Raw genomic sequence first — 15400 nt, forward strand, 5'->3', positions numbered from 1 at the left:
TATTTAGCCATAAAAAGGAATGAAATTGGGTCATTTGTTGAGACGTGGATGGATCTAGAAACTGTCATACAGAGTGAAGTAAGTCAGAAAGAGGAAAACAAATATCGTATATTAACGCATATATGTGGAACCTAGAATAATGGTACAGGTTTACCAGTTTGCAGGACAGAAACTGAGACACAGATGTAGAGAACAAATGTATGGACACCAAGGGGGGAAAACCGTGGGGGGATGGGGGTGGTGGTGTGATGAATTCGGAGATTGGGATTGACATGTATACACTGATGTGTATAAAACTGATGACTAATAAGGACCTGCTGTATAAAAAAATAAATAAAATTCAAAAATTATAAAAGAAAAAAGATAAAATATTTAGGAACCAACATAACAAGAAATAACAAAACTTTATATGAAGAAAAGTATAAATACTCATGAAAAACATAAAAGTACACATGAGCAAGTGGAAAAATAATCCTATTCTTGCTTAGGATCCCTCAACATAATCAGGATCTCATTTTCACTATGTTAATTTGTAAATTTAATGTAACCCAACGGAAATATTGACACACTTTATTATCAAGCTAGATATATTGCACCTAAAGTTCACATGAATGTATATCAAATCATCACATTGTATGCTTTAAACATCTTATAATTTTGTCAGTTATGCCTCAATAAAGCTATGAAATAAAAAATAAATATACAAGTGTAGGTAGGAAAAGAGTAGGTAGGAAGAGCTATGGGTGGGGGGAGGGGTGTAGTCCTCTGGATGTTAATACTACTAAGCCTCTATAATTAGAACTGTGTAGTACTGGCTCATGATGAGACAAATTGCAGTGGAATAGAAGTCTATTATAAATGTGTTATCTAGACTTATTGGGGAAAAGATGATCTTTTTAATGAATAATGTTGGAACAAATGGATGACCATTTTTTTTAATGAAGAAAAAAGGATCCACTCCTCATGTCATAAACAAGAAGAAACTCTAAATTGATCAGGAAAGTAAATGTAGGAAATAAAACTTTACCAGTACTAGAAGAAAATATGGGTGAATTACTCTATAATCTATATTTAGGAAAATTTTTTAAATTGTGGCTAAAAAATTCCAGATTATAAATAAAGAATTGATAAATTGAATATACAAGGCAACAAAACAAAACACCATAAGCAAAGTAAAAATACAAATGACAGGCTAAGACAAATGTTTGCAGTGGATATCACAGAAAAAGGGCCAGTGTTGTTAATATATTATACACAAACCTTTAACACTTGAAGAAAAAAGAAATACTAATAATTCTATAGAAAATGCATAAAAGACATGAAGAGGCAATTTACAAAAACATAAATTTGAGCCTTGGACATATCAAAATATATTCAACTTCACTCATATGAAGATAAATGCAAGTTAAAACTCACTGAAATACTGTATCTCACTCATCAGATTGGAAAAAACTCAAAAGCTTGACAATACACTTTGTTTCCATGGCTGTGGAAAGACAGACACTCTCATACATTGTTGGCAGGAATGCAAAACGGTAGGAATGCAAAACCCTTATTGAGGGGAATTTGGCACCAGCTAATAAAATTACTTAGGCATCTATCCTTCAATATAGCAATCCCACTTCTAGGGATTTATCCTGGAGATATACCCCACAATAGTACAAAAATACATATGCACAAAGCAACTAATTACAGTATTATTTTTAGGAAACTACCTAAATGTCTAAGCACGGGAGATTGATTGAATATATGGCCCCTATATTCAGTAGAGTACTATCCATCTGTAAACAAAGAATGAGGAAGATCTCTATAAACTGATGTGGAGTGATCTCTGGGAGACATTGTTAAATGAAAAAGGCAAATTGTGAAAGAGCTCACATGCTATCCTGCATAAAAGAAAGAAGAGGCAATAAGATAACACATATACATCTACTTATCTTTTAAAAAAACACAGGAAGAATAAGTTACCAAACAATAATGTTAGTTACCTAGATGGAGATAGGTAGAAGGAATACAGGAGGAAATGGTGCTTTTCTGAGTATACCTGTGTGCCATAGCTTTGATTTTTAGAAGTATGTTAATGTTCTTCATATTAAAATATGAAATTGATAAGGATGGGAAGGAAGAAAACTTCTAAGTGAAAGCAAATTGAAAACAAATGAACCCAACTGCATTTCAAATAAATAATATAACCATGCTAAAGGGAAGGGGAGGAATAACTTATCTAATTAATTTATGAACAAGAGTATTTAATCATATACATTTAATCTGGCACAGAATTTCAAGTGCATGTGGAACATTTTACCAAAATAGACCCCACGCTGGCCACAAAGCAAGTCTCAACAAATTTCAAAGGATTTTTTTAAATTGGTGTATAGTTGCTTTACAATGTTGTGTTAGTTTCTGTTGTACAACAAAGTGAATCAGCTATACGTATATATATATATCCCCTCCCTCCCCACCCCCATCCCATCCATCTAGGTCTCCACAGAGCTCCGAGCTGAGCTCCCTGCGCTATACAGCAGGTTCCCACTAGCTATCTGTTTTATACATGGCAGTGCCCATGCTATGTGTGTCAATCCCATGTGCAAGTGCACATGCACAGTGTGTCAATCCCAATCTCCCAATTCATCCTCACCCCCCACCATGTCCACACGTTTGTTTCTTACATCTGCATCTCTATCCTGCCCTGCAAATAGGTTCAGCTGTACCATTTTTCTAGAGAATATATTCTTAGACCACAATGAATATAAACTAGAAATAAATAACAGAAAGATAACTAGAAAAGATTTCCCCAAATCTGAAAGCTAAGCAATACACTACTAAATAACCCATGGAACAAGAAGAAATCATTATGGAAGTTTAGAAAATATTTTGAACCGAATAAGAAATATAGCTTATCAAAATTTTTGAGATACAGATAAAGCCATGCTTAGAGAGAAATTGTGGCCTTGAGTGCACATACCAGAAAAGAGGAGACGCTAAAAATCAATTATCCAAGTAGCTTTCTCAAGGAAATAAGAAAAGAGCAAATGAAACCCAAAGAATCCAAATTGAAGAAAGTTAATAAAATTTTAAAGTGTACAGTAGATAGAATTTTAAAAATCCAAAAGGTGGCACTTAGGAAAAACTAACAAAACTGATATACCCCTGGAAAGCCTAATCAAGAGAAAACAAAGAAAACACAAAAAAAACCCCAATAACATAAAGGAAATTAAGGAATATCATTAAAGATTTAACTGACAAAAAATATCATTGGAAGATATTATGAACAACTTTATATCAATAAAATTAAGAATTTAGATGATATGGATACATTCCTAAAAATAATAAACCTACCAATTGACATATGAAGAAACAGGAAATCTGAATAGTCCTATGGCTATTAAAGAAATTGAACTCAGCAGTTAAACCATTCCCATAAGAAAATGGAGGGACCCTGGCTTCCCTAGTGGTTTCTTCTAAAATCTAAGGAATACATAACACTGATTTCATAAAAACTGTTCCAAAAAATAGAAAAATAGCGATCACTTCCCAATTTGTTTTATGAGGTCGGCAGAGCTTTGATACCAGGCCCAGATGAACACCTTATGTAAAATGAAACAAACAAATGGAAGATTATTATTGGAGTTCTGATCCAAGATGGCAACATGGGAGCCTCCTGAACCCACCCCCTTCCCTGGGCACACCAGATCTATAGGTTTACAATGGAGCAATTCCCTCTGGAAGAAATCCAGAAACTAGCTGAGTGACTCCTATACATTAAGCACAAGAGGAAATACCCATATGACCCACATCAAAATGGGTAGGAAAGGTTGAGACACAATTTTGCCATAAACCTGACCCCAGGCATAGTCCCGTACAATTGGGAGAGAACTCCCAGCTTCTCCCAGGGAAGTGAAGGGTTTGAACCCCACATCTAGTGCCCCAACTTTTAAGACTCCCACCTGAGGGAAGGGCCCCAAAACACCTAGCTCTCAAAGCCAATGGGACTTCTGCCCATAAGACAAAAGCAAACAGTTTCTAAGGGGCTGGTGACTCTCCCCAAGCTCTCAACACAGAGGGAGCTGGCGGAAAGCTCCCATTTCCTACAGATTTTTTTCCCTGAAAGAGGCTTTTTTGCATACTTTAAAGCTGTTGCCTGAAGGTCAGGTTTCTAGGTGCTGACTATAATCTTCCCCCCCTGGATCAGGGAAGCCAGCAATACCACCTTCAGTTTCTCACTTGAGCCTTCTGCAAACTGCCAATATCTCCCTGGAAGCTTACGCACATTTCTGGTGCTCCTGCTGTTGTAGTTGTTGTCCAAAGGACAAACCCGCAGGACTGCCTGGCTCTGAGAGCCCCTGGGGCTTATATTCAGAAGTCCAAATGGACTATAGTAAACAAAGACATAATAGTTACCTGGCTGTCCTTCCAGGGTTCACTACAGAGGGAGCAAACAGAAACATCTATTTCCCAGTCTCTCCCTGAAAGAGGCCTATTTGCATACTTTAAAAGTTGCTGCCCGAGGGCCTCACTTTTAATTTAGCACACATCTAGGGCCTGACTGTGACCCATTCTGGGGAACAGGGAAGACTGTGGACACCTTTTAGCTTGCTCCAATTTTCCTGTATCTCCCTGGAGGTACTGGCACACATGTCTGGCACCCCAACTCTTGTGAAGGCACCCAAGGGCTGGGCCCTGCATCACGTGGCTCAGAGAGCCAAGGGTGTTTGCATTCAAAAGTCCCACAGGGCTGTAGCAAACAAAGAAGCAGTCACTAACAGGCTCAGGGGTAGTACGCACAGCTATACACCCAGACCCAGCACATGTACGTACGTACGTACGTAAGTAAGTAAGTAAGTAAGTAAATCAATCAATCAATCAGCCAAAAAGGACCATCTCCAAGTTTCTCCCTAGCAGGGTCCTAAACTATATACTCTCCCAGCTGCTACCTGAGGATCCATCAGCCTTATCTAGCTGTTGCCTGTTGTGGACAAAGAATGTCACCTGCCACTTCAGTAAATGACAATGTTGGCCCAATCAAGCTATCAGCCACTACAGCTGCCCCCAAAAGTAGGCTCTGAGGGGGATTCAGGATGGTTAAAAACAGGATACTGGCCCTAGGTAGTTAAGATGCCTATCTAAGGAAAAATTTTAAATGACCCCAGATTCTTATATCCAGCCATACATAGAAAAGCAGTAAAACAATTAACTTGAGATGTCTCTTCTTTGTGATTAGCAGTAATCTTTCTATGCTTGACAAGATGTTTTCCCAGAAGAAAAGTTTACATATATTCTGGCTCCTCCCTACTTCTTCAGAGCAGTTTCTCAGAGCTAGCTGAGAGTCTGTCTCCCAGGCTAAAGACTTCAGTAATAAAACCTAATTCTTAAATTTTAGGTTGTGATTTTTTTTTTCTGTCGATACTGTGATCCTCCCTTTGGGACATGCACTGGTCCTGGCAGACCCTCAACTACTGGGAGCCACTAAGAATAAAGAATGAGGCTTGGACAATTACAAAGGTTTGAGTAACGACCAAAAGCTTGGGCTGGGCTGATTGACAATTCATCTCCTAAACAAGACCACTCCATCAAGACTAGGAGAAGTGGCTATTTTATCTAATGTGCAGAAACTGAAACAGAGACAAGAAAAATGAAGAAACAGAGAAATATGATCCAAATAAAAGAACAAGATAAAACTCCAGAAACAGATCTTAATGAATGAAAAGGAGATAAGGGATCTACCTGGTAAAGAGTTCAAAGTAACAGTCAAAAAATACTCACTGAGGTCAAGAAGAAATGTACGAACAAAGTGAGAATATCAACAAAGAAATAGAATATATAAGAAAGTACTAAACAGAAATCACAGAGCTGAAGAATACAAAGATTGTTATAAATACAAGCTCTTTCATGTAAGCATCACAGTATCCACAAAGCAAAAACCTATAGTAGATATACAAAATATAAAGAGAAAGAAATCTATGCATACCATTTCAGCAAATTATCAAAGCACAAAAAAAGAGTAAGAAGAGTAGACAGGAAAAAAGGAATTACAAAAATGTCAGAAAACAAGAAAATAGCAATAGTAAATCCATACCTATCAATAATTTAAGTGTAAATGGACTAAAATCTCCAATCAAAAGACAAAGGCTGATATACTGAGTTTCCAAGATGGTGGAGTATAAAGAACCTCCATTCACCTCCTCTCATGGGAACACCAAAATTACAACTATTTTCAGAACAATTATCAATGAAAAAGATGAGAAGCTACCAGAAAAGATCTTCTACACTAAGGATATATAGAAGGAACCACAATGAGATGTGTAGGAGGAGTGGAGTGGTGGTATAGTCAAGACTCACACCCCCAGGTGGATGACCCACAGACAGGAGAATAGGAGTAAGGGGTCTCAGCATGACATCAGGCTCCCCAGCACAGGGGTCCTGTACCGAGAAGATGAGCTCTCAGAGCATTTGGCTTTGAAGACCAGTGGTGCTTACTTTCAGGAGTTCCAGAAGGCTGGGGGAAACAGACATTTCACTTTCAAAGGGTGCACACAATATGCTCTGGGACCAAGGGTGGAAACAGTAATTTGATAGGAGCCTGGGTCAGACCTACCTGTTGACCTTGGAGAGTGTCCTGAAGAGTCAGGAGGCAACTGCAGCTCACCCTGGGGACATGGACACTGGCAGCAGCCATTTTTGGGAGCTCCTTCTATCACACGGACCCTAGTGCTGGCAAGTGCCATTTGGAATTCTTCCTCTAGCTTATTAGCCCCAGGACCCAGCCCCACCCTGGCCCAACAGTCTGTAGTCACCAGTGCTGGAAAGTCTCAAGCCAAGCAACTAACTAGGTGGGGACCCAGTCCCACCCATCTGCAGACAGGCTGCCTTAAGAACCCCTGAGCCCAGAGTTGCCCCTGGACATGGCCCTGCCCACCAGAGGGCCCAGGACCCAGCCCCACACACCAGTGCAGAGACACTAGACATGGAACCCCCAAGGCCCTCCAGCCAGAGACACTGGGACACAGCTCCACCCAACAGTGGGCAGGCACCAGCCCCAGAACGTGGGCTGGATGCAGAGAAGTTAGAAGTTTTTAACAAAGAGTTAGAAAATATAAAGAACAACCAAACAGAGATGAAGAGTACAATAACTTAAATGAAAATTACACTAGAAGGAATCAACAGTAGACTAAATGATACAGAGGAATGGATCAGCGAGCTGGAAGACAGAGTAGCAGAAATACTAATGCTGAACAGGAAAAAGAAAGAATGAAAAGAAATGAGGACGGCTTAAGAGACGTCTGGGGCAACATCAATCACATTAATATTCACATATTTACAGGGGTCCCAGAAGGAGAATAGAGAGAGGAAGGGACTGAGAACATAATTGAAGGTATAGTAGATGAAAACTTCCATAACCTGGGAATGGAAATAGACATCCAAGTCCAGGAAGAAAAGAGTCCCATACAGGATTAACCCAGAGAGGAACATGTCAAGACACGTTGTAATTAAAATGGCAAAAAATAAAGATAACAAGATAATATTAAAAGCAGTAAGGGAAATGCAAGATGTTACATACAAGGGAACTCCCATAAGGCTGTCAGCTGACTTTCCAGCAGAAACTCTGTAGTCCAGAAGGGAGTGGCATGATACATTTAAAGTGATGAAAGGGCAAAACCTACAACCAAGAATACTCTACACAGCAAGGCTCTCTTTCCAATTTGATGGAGAGATGAAAAGTTTTACAGACAAGCAACATTTAAGAGTTTAGCACCACGAAACCAGCTTTACAAGAAATGTTAAAGGAACTTCTCTATGTGAAAAAGAAAAGGCCACAACTAGAAACATGAAAATTACAAAAGGAAAATCTCATCGATAAAGGCAAACATAAAGTAAAGGTAGGAAATCATCATGCACAAAGCTAGTAGGAAGGTCAAAAAAGTAGTAAAATCATCTATATCCACAATAAGGATGTATAAAAGTATGCACAAAGCAATTAAATGTAAAATATGTCAAAACAGTAATTGTGAGGGGGAGGAGAGTACAAATGCAAGATTGTTAAAATGCATTTGAAATTAAGAGATCAGCAATTTTAAAGAATCTCTCTCTCTTTGTCTCTCTCTCACTCACACTCACACACACACACACACACACACACACACTGCCATATATAAACATCATGGTAACCACAAAGCAAAAATCTATACTAGATACACATAAAAAAAGAAAAAGGAATCCAAACATAACATTAAAAATAGTCATTAAATCACAAGAGACAGGTATAGGGTATTAATGGGTACAAACTGCTATAAATAAAATAAATAAGCTATAAGGATATATTGTACAACACAGGGAATATAGCCAATAGTTTATAATAACCATAACTAGAATATAACCTTTAAAAATTGTGAATCACTATGTTGTACAACTGAAACATATAATATTGTACACCAACTATACTTCAATAAAAATAAAGATATTCCGTGTTCATGGATTGGAAGAATATTGTTGAAATGTCCATACTAATATAAGTGGTCTACTGATTCAATGCAATCCTATCAAAATTCCAATGGCATTTATCACAGGCATTTTTAAAAATTCTAAAATGTGTATGGAATTATGAAGATGTGAATAGTCAAAGCAATTTTGAGAAAGAAGACAAAGCTGGGGCATCATACTTCCTGATTTCACACTGTATTACAAAGCTGTAATAATCAAAACAGTATAATTTTGGCATAAAAACAGACATATAGGTCAATGGAACAGAATAGAGAGCCCAGAAATACACCCATGTGTATATGATCAATTAATTTATGACAAAGAAGCCAAGAATATACAATGGGTAAAGGATAACCTCTTCAATAAATGGTCCTGGGAAAACTGCACAGCCACATGCAAAAGAATGAAACTGGATCCCTATCTTCCACAATACACAAAAATGAACTCCAAATGGATTAAAGACTTGAACGTAAAGCCTGAAACCATAAAACTCCTGGAAGAAAGCATAGGAAAAAATCATCCTGTTACTGGTCTTGGCAATGATTTTTGGATTAGATACCAAAAAAGCAAAGGTAACAAAAGCAAAAACAATTGGGACTACCTCAAACTAAAAACCTTCTGCACAGAAAAAGAAACCATCAACAAAAGAAAAGGCATCCTATCGAATGGGAGGAAATATTTGCAAATTATTTATCTGATAAGGGGGTTAATATTCAAAATGTATAAAGAACTCATACATATAACTCAATAGCAAAAATAAAAACAATTTTATTTAAAAATGGGCAAAGGAACTGAATAGACATTTGTCAAAGAAGACATACAAATGGCCAACAGGTATATGAAAAGGTGCTCAACATCACTAATAGTCAATGAAATGCAAATTAAAACCACATGGGTTATTACCTCACACCTGTTAAAACAGCTATAATCAAGAAGACAAGAGATAAGTTTTGAGGAGGATATGGAGAAAAGGGAACTCTTGTGCACTGTTGGTGGGAATGTAAATTGGTGCAGCCACTATGGAAAACAGTATGGTAATTTCTCAAGAAATCTAAAATAGAATTACTATATGATCCAGCAATCTCACTTCTGGGTATATATCCAAAGGAAATGAAAACTGAATCTCAGAGAGATATCTGCATTCCCATGGTTACTGTAGCATTGTTCACAAAAGCTAAGATATGGAAACCACTTATGTGCCCCTTAAAAGATAAATGTATAACAAAATGAATCAGCTACATGCATAGGTATATCCCCATATCCCCTCCTTCTTGCATCTCCCTCCCACCCTCCCTATCCTACTCCTCTAGGTGGTTGCAAAGCACCGAGCTGATCTCCCTGTGCTATGTGGCTGCTTCCCAGTAGCTATCCATTTTACATTTGGTAGTGTATATAAGTTCATGCCACTCTCTCACTTCGCCCCAGCTTACCCCTCCCCCTCCCCGTGTCCTCTGTAAAGCAATTATACTCCAATAAAGACGTTAAAAAAAAAAAATAAATGTATACAGAAAATGTGTTGTATACATATTCAATAGGATGTTATTCAGCATTAGAAAGAAGGACAGCCTCTAATCTGTGACAACATGGATGGACCTTGAGGCCATTAGGCTAAATGAAATAAGCCAGACCAAGAAATATATACAAATACTGCATGTTATAATTTACATGAGAAATCTTGAAAAAAGCCCCTCAAAGTCAGAAACGGACAGTTAAAAAGTGGTTGCTAGAGCCTAGGTGGTAGGCGAAATAGGGAGAGGTTGGTAAAATTGTATAAACTTTCAGCTGTTAGATCAGTAAGATCTGAGGATCTATAGATCTGAGATCTAAAGTCTTAGATCTAAGGTCTGATCTGAGGTCTCAGATCTAAGATCTGAGGTGACTATAGTTGATAACACTGTATTGTATAATTGAAATTTGCTAAGAGAGGAGAACTTAAATGTTCTCATCTAAATAAAATGAGTAAGTAAAGTGATGGAGATGTTAATTAACCAGATAGGAGCAATCCCTTCACAATGTATTTGTACATCAAATCATCACGATGTAAACTTTAAGTATCTTACAATTTTATTTGTTAATTGTCCCTCAAGAAAGTTGGAAAAAAGTAAATATTACTGGCCAATCTTTTATGAACACAGAAATCATAATCTTAAACCAAATATTCCCAAACAAAACCTAGAGATTTATAAGAAGGATGATACATCATGACCAGGTTGCATAGGAATGCAAGGGACATTTTAAGCTAGAAAAGTAACTGGACTATTTCAACATATTAATGGGGGGATGGAGCAGAAGAAAAGTCACATGGTCACTTCAACAGAAGTAGCTGTGGGTGTATGTGAGCTGTGGTTAAGTTGAGGGTACCTCTAGTTTGGATTTAGTGGTATATGTTTATGTGGCTTGTGGTCACCCCCAGGGACAGTTAATCGATTGCTAGCTGTTCTAGGGTAGGAATGGTTTCCAGGTATAAACTATTTCTGCTGTGCTGATTTCAATAGCAATACTAAACAAAGGGGAAGATCTAATTCAATACATAAAAAATCACCACAACCAGGACATGGATGACAAAGAAGCTAAGTTTCACCAATTCAAAGAATATTTAAGACTACCTAGGGACTTCCCTGGTGGTGCAGTGGTTAAGAATCCATCTGCCAATGCAGGGGACATGGGTTCGATACCTGGCCCAGGAAGATCCCACATGTCACGGAGCAACTAAGCCCGTGGGCCACAACTACTGAAGCCCACGCACCTAGAGCCCATGCTCTGTAACGAGAAGCCTGCGCACGGCAACAGAGTGGCCCACGCTCACTGCAACAAGAGAAAGCCTGTGCGCAGCAACGAAGACCCAACACAGCCAAAAAAATAAATTAAAAAAAAAGACTACCTACTGTACAACCTGCAACATCCTAAAAAATTGTAGTTCATTTTAAAAAAAAAAAATCTATAGCAATTCCCCAAATTTGACAAATTTTTGAACTTAAATATACTTTTCTAAACTACCTGTATTAAAAAAAGTTTTTATCAAATTATAAGAAAAGCTGAATTGTCTATTTTCTCTAAAGAAAGTGATAATGTAAAATTGTTACCCTATGAAGGGGTAATCCAAGAATAGACAGCTAAAAAGTGCAGAAATGGAAAATTGTAGGGGGTGTGATGGGCAGTGAATTCATATCATTTTTCTCAAGTTTTCTTGATTTAATGGTATTTAGAGTTATTTCTTGTCTTTAAAATTTTATAACCTGCTGGGATTTATTTTCTTCTAGTCAATAATTATTCATTCTTAACTTTGTATTTATATTTTACTATTTTTTTCTTAGCTCACACCTCCCAAATTGAATTAAGCTTTAAGCAGTACAAAATCTGAATCTGCCTGTGCCCACTAGAATTGGTTTGTATTAAAATACTAAAAATAGTAAAGGTTAGTAGGATGTGGAACAACTGATAACTCTCATACAACCCTGGTGGAAGTGTAAATTGGAATGACTGCCTTAGAATACTACTTAGCAGTATCTAATAAGGTTGAGATAGCCATACCCTATGACTAAGTAATTCCACTCCTAAATATATACCTACCAGAAACACACATATGTGTACTAAAAGCTATGTTCGAAACTATTCATAGGAGCATTATTGATAATAGCTCCAAACTGGAAATAGCACAAATTTCCATCAATAGTAGAGTATATAAATAAATTGTGTGCTCACACAGTAGAAAACCAAACAGAAATGGAAATAACCGTTACATGTAACAGTACGAATGAATTTCATAGACCAGACTTTTCTAAACTTTCTCAGGTCGTTATTGTCTCAGAAAAAATTTTAAAGTGCCACTACACCAAAAGAAAAATATAACAGTCCCAATTAAGTAGTTATGTCACAACTTAATAAATATTTATGTCCTAACAACTTAGCAGTCATGTTAAAACCTACACATAAATTGAAAGAAAAAACTAATATTTTAATTTCATCCTTAAACAACCACAGTAACTTACTAAAGGGATGTGTATTCCTGCAAGGCACTGCACAGCTTCTCAAATCTTGGAATCAGATTGGACACTGCCATCCTCAATTTTTGTTCCACAGTGATTTCTGTACACGCTTGCTTTTAATTACAGCTTGAATGTTCCTTTGAATGTTTGCAAAGATATGACACCAAGAAATGTAGTACAACTTAATGTGGTAACTGAACTGTCATGAAGTATTACTTTGTTCACTGTCTGACAGATGTTGAGCATTATGATGCTTCTGTAAAATTTACAAATACCCTGCAGTGCCCTGAGATGCATTGCTACACAGTTTGGGAACCACTATTGTAGACATCACATTCAGCAAAAAAGCCAGACACAAAGCCATGTATATAAGTGTGATTCCATTCGTTTAAGATTTCAAGGACAGGCAAATTTAATCCTTGATGTTAGAAATCAGGATCTTGGTTACGCTTGTGAAGAGGAAGAGGTCCATAATTGGGAAAGGGCATATCAGGACCTCAGGAAAGCTCGTAAAAACATTCTATTTCTTGACCTAGTGGTGGCTTCCTGATCAAGTGACTAAGTAGGAGTGTTCATCTTGTTATAATTCATGGAGCCGTATATGCAAGGTTAGTGTACTCTGTGTGTGTGTGTGTGTGTGTATAAATTATACATGAATAAAAAGGTTTTTTAAAATAGAAAAAAAAATCTAAACAACAAAATATAAGAAATTACCCCTTAAGGGTGAAGCCCCTTCTGATACCCTAGCCAAATCCTTTGTTTTCCTTTAGAGCTTTATCTCCTAGTCTACATTTTTTTTTTTTTTTTTTTTTTTTTTTTTGCGGTACGCGGGGCTCTCACTGCCGTGGCCTCTCTCGTTGCGGAGCGCAGGCTCAGCAGCCGTGGTTCACGGGCCCAGCCGCTCCGCGGCATGTGGGATCTTCCCGGACCGGGGCACGAACCCGTGTCCCCTGCATCAGCAGGCGGACTCTCAACCACTGCGCCACCAGGGAAGCCCTCCTAGTCTACATTTATGTGCTTATCTGTGGTATCTCTGGCTAGACTCTGAGCTCCTAGAGGATAGGGGCCATGTCTCATTTATCTCTAATTTCCTAGTGCTTCAAACATGACAACACAGAAGGTGGTTAATTATTGTGAAATAAAGAACAGTTGTTCAAAATAAACGTACAAACTCTCGTCTTTTTCTCTATCTGCTGTCTTTTCTCTGTCTTATTCAAATGCCCTGAGTGATGTTCTGTGTATGACACATCTGTGACTTTCCTTTTTAAAATTCCCTATTTTTATGATATTCATTTCTCATCTCCAAAGAATACATTTTTAAAGGGACAGAAACACACACCCACACACGCCGACATACCCACATTCCCTTTTAAGAATTTATTTATATACAGTATAGACTTCTAATGTTACTCAGTACAGTCCATGGACCAGTGCCAGTCCATGAACGGTTGATTACTGGTTTACAGCAAGTTAAACACAGAAATTGAGTATATATGTTTAGAAACGAGTACATCAACTTAACCCTACTAAGATATCTGAACATGTGATTGGGAAACTTGCCTTACGTATGACATGAGTTATGTTCTTGTCATTCACAGTAGAACTAGTTATTGGTTGAATATGGATTGGACAAAAAAAAAAAAAACAGTGGTCCTTTTCCATGAATAGTTGTTAAAGCTCTGCCATTGACTATCAGAGCTGGAAAAGACCAACCCCATTATTTTACTAGTGGGGAAACTAAGACCTAGAGCTTACACAGTTCCTGATTGCCAAGCTAGTGGTCTTTATACTCTAATGCCATTCATATTCCTTATATTAACAAAAAGATTCAAAGATAAAATCAACACTATTACTGCTATTGTTACTAGCAGTAGCAACTGTAGCTACTGTTTACCCATATTCAATGTTTATTAGCTAGAACCACATGAAATGGTTATTTATATATGTAAAAACTGTCAAGTGTCTATAATTTCACATGGTTCAACTCATATGAAACTCTGACATATGAAACAATGCCAAGTGTTTTTAAGCCTTAAAGAAGAGGCATCTGGAGCCAGAGTACGTGTTGCTTGGCAAGTTAGTGGAGTTTTTTCTGCGGCCTGTTCCCACGTCCCTAACCTGAAGCTAATAATCATACCCACTTCAGATATTTATTGAGGCTTAAATGATCCTAGCCCTTGGAAGAGCACCTACCTGGCGGGAAGTAAGTGCTTACTGAGTGTTAGCTCTTCTGATTAATCAAGGAGATGATGTTGAAAATAATCTAAGAACAATCTTGTGAAATAGAAACATATTATCCTCAGTTTATAGATGAGGAGACCAGAGCTTTAAGAGACGATAGTAACTTGAACCTTTGTCCATCTGAGTTCAAGCACATGCCCTGTGTCTTAAATAGTGATTTTCAATTAAGTGACAACTGAATCAAGTTGAATAACCTCATTAAGGTGTTTCATCAGAATTGCCAATATTTGAGCAGATCAACCTTCTGGGACTCTTTAATAGTTATATCAAAGACAGTGCAAGCTTTATTATATTCTGATTAAGAGAAGCTAATTTCAGCATTTTCCCTCATTTTTAGGTCTCCTGATGGACAGGAATGTTGTAAGCAATAAACAAGCTAATGGTTACCACCTCTGATTTCCTAATAGTTCAATCCTGTAGTAACCCCTTAGGTATTTCCTTCACCTTCCAGTGGTCCCCCAAATCCCAACAGCACCATCCCCTGGATGCTGAGAAGGGAAAACTCCACGTGGCACCTGCTGCCTGGAACCCGAGATGTTCAACTTGGTCAGCGTTTTATACAAGACCAAAGAAACACTGTCATCTCGTTTTCTCCTTAAATAGAATAACTAGTCAAGAAACTCCTTTGAGAAGCAACAAGATATGATTGAATTTTTCAGGATTTTCTATTATTCTATCAAGTTCACCTGACAGCA

The 15400-nt window shown here is 37.7% G+C and overlaps 1 protein-coding gene across 1 annotated transcript in view; it reads right to left on the reverse strand.

Moving 5' to 3' along the window:
* The window catches only part of ATP10B (ATPase phospholipid transporting 10B (putative)), a gene marked incomplete at its 3' end in the record, with an annotated part of 338125 nt that overhangs the window by 258173 nt on the left and 64552 nt on the right, over window positions 1–15400 (reverse strand). The gene's annotated exons all lie outside the window — the stretch shown is intronic.

This window comes from Hyperoodon ampullatus (genome assembly GCF_949752795.1).
Source record: "Hyperoodon ampullatus genome assembly, chromosome: 4".
NCBI lineage: Eukaryota > Metazoa > Chordata > Mammalia > Artiodactyla > Ziphiidae > Hyperoodon > Hyperoodon ampullatus.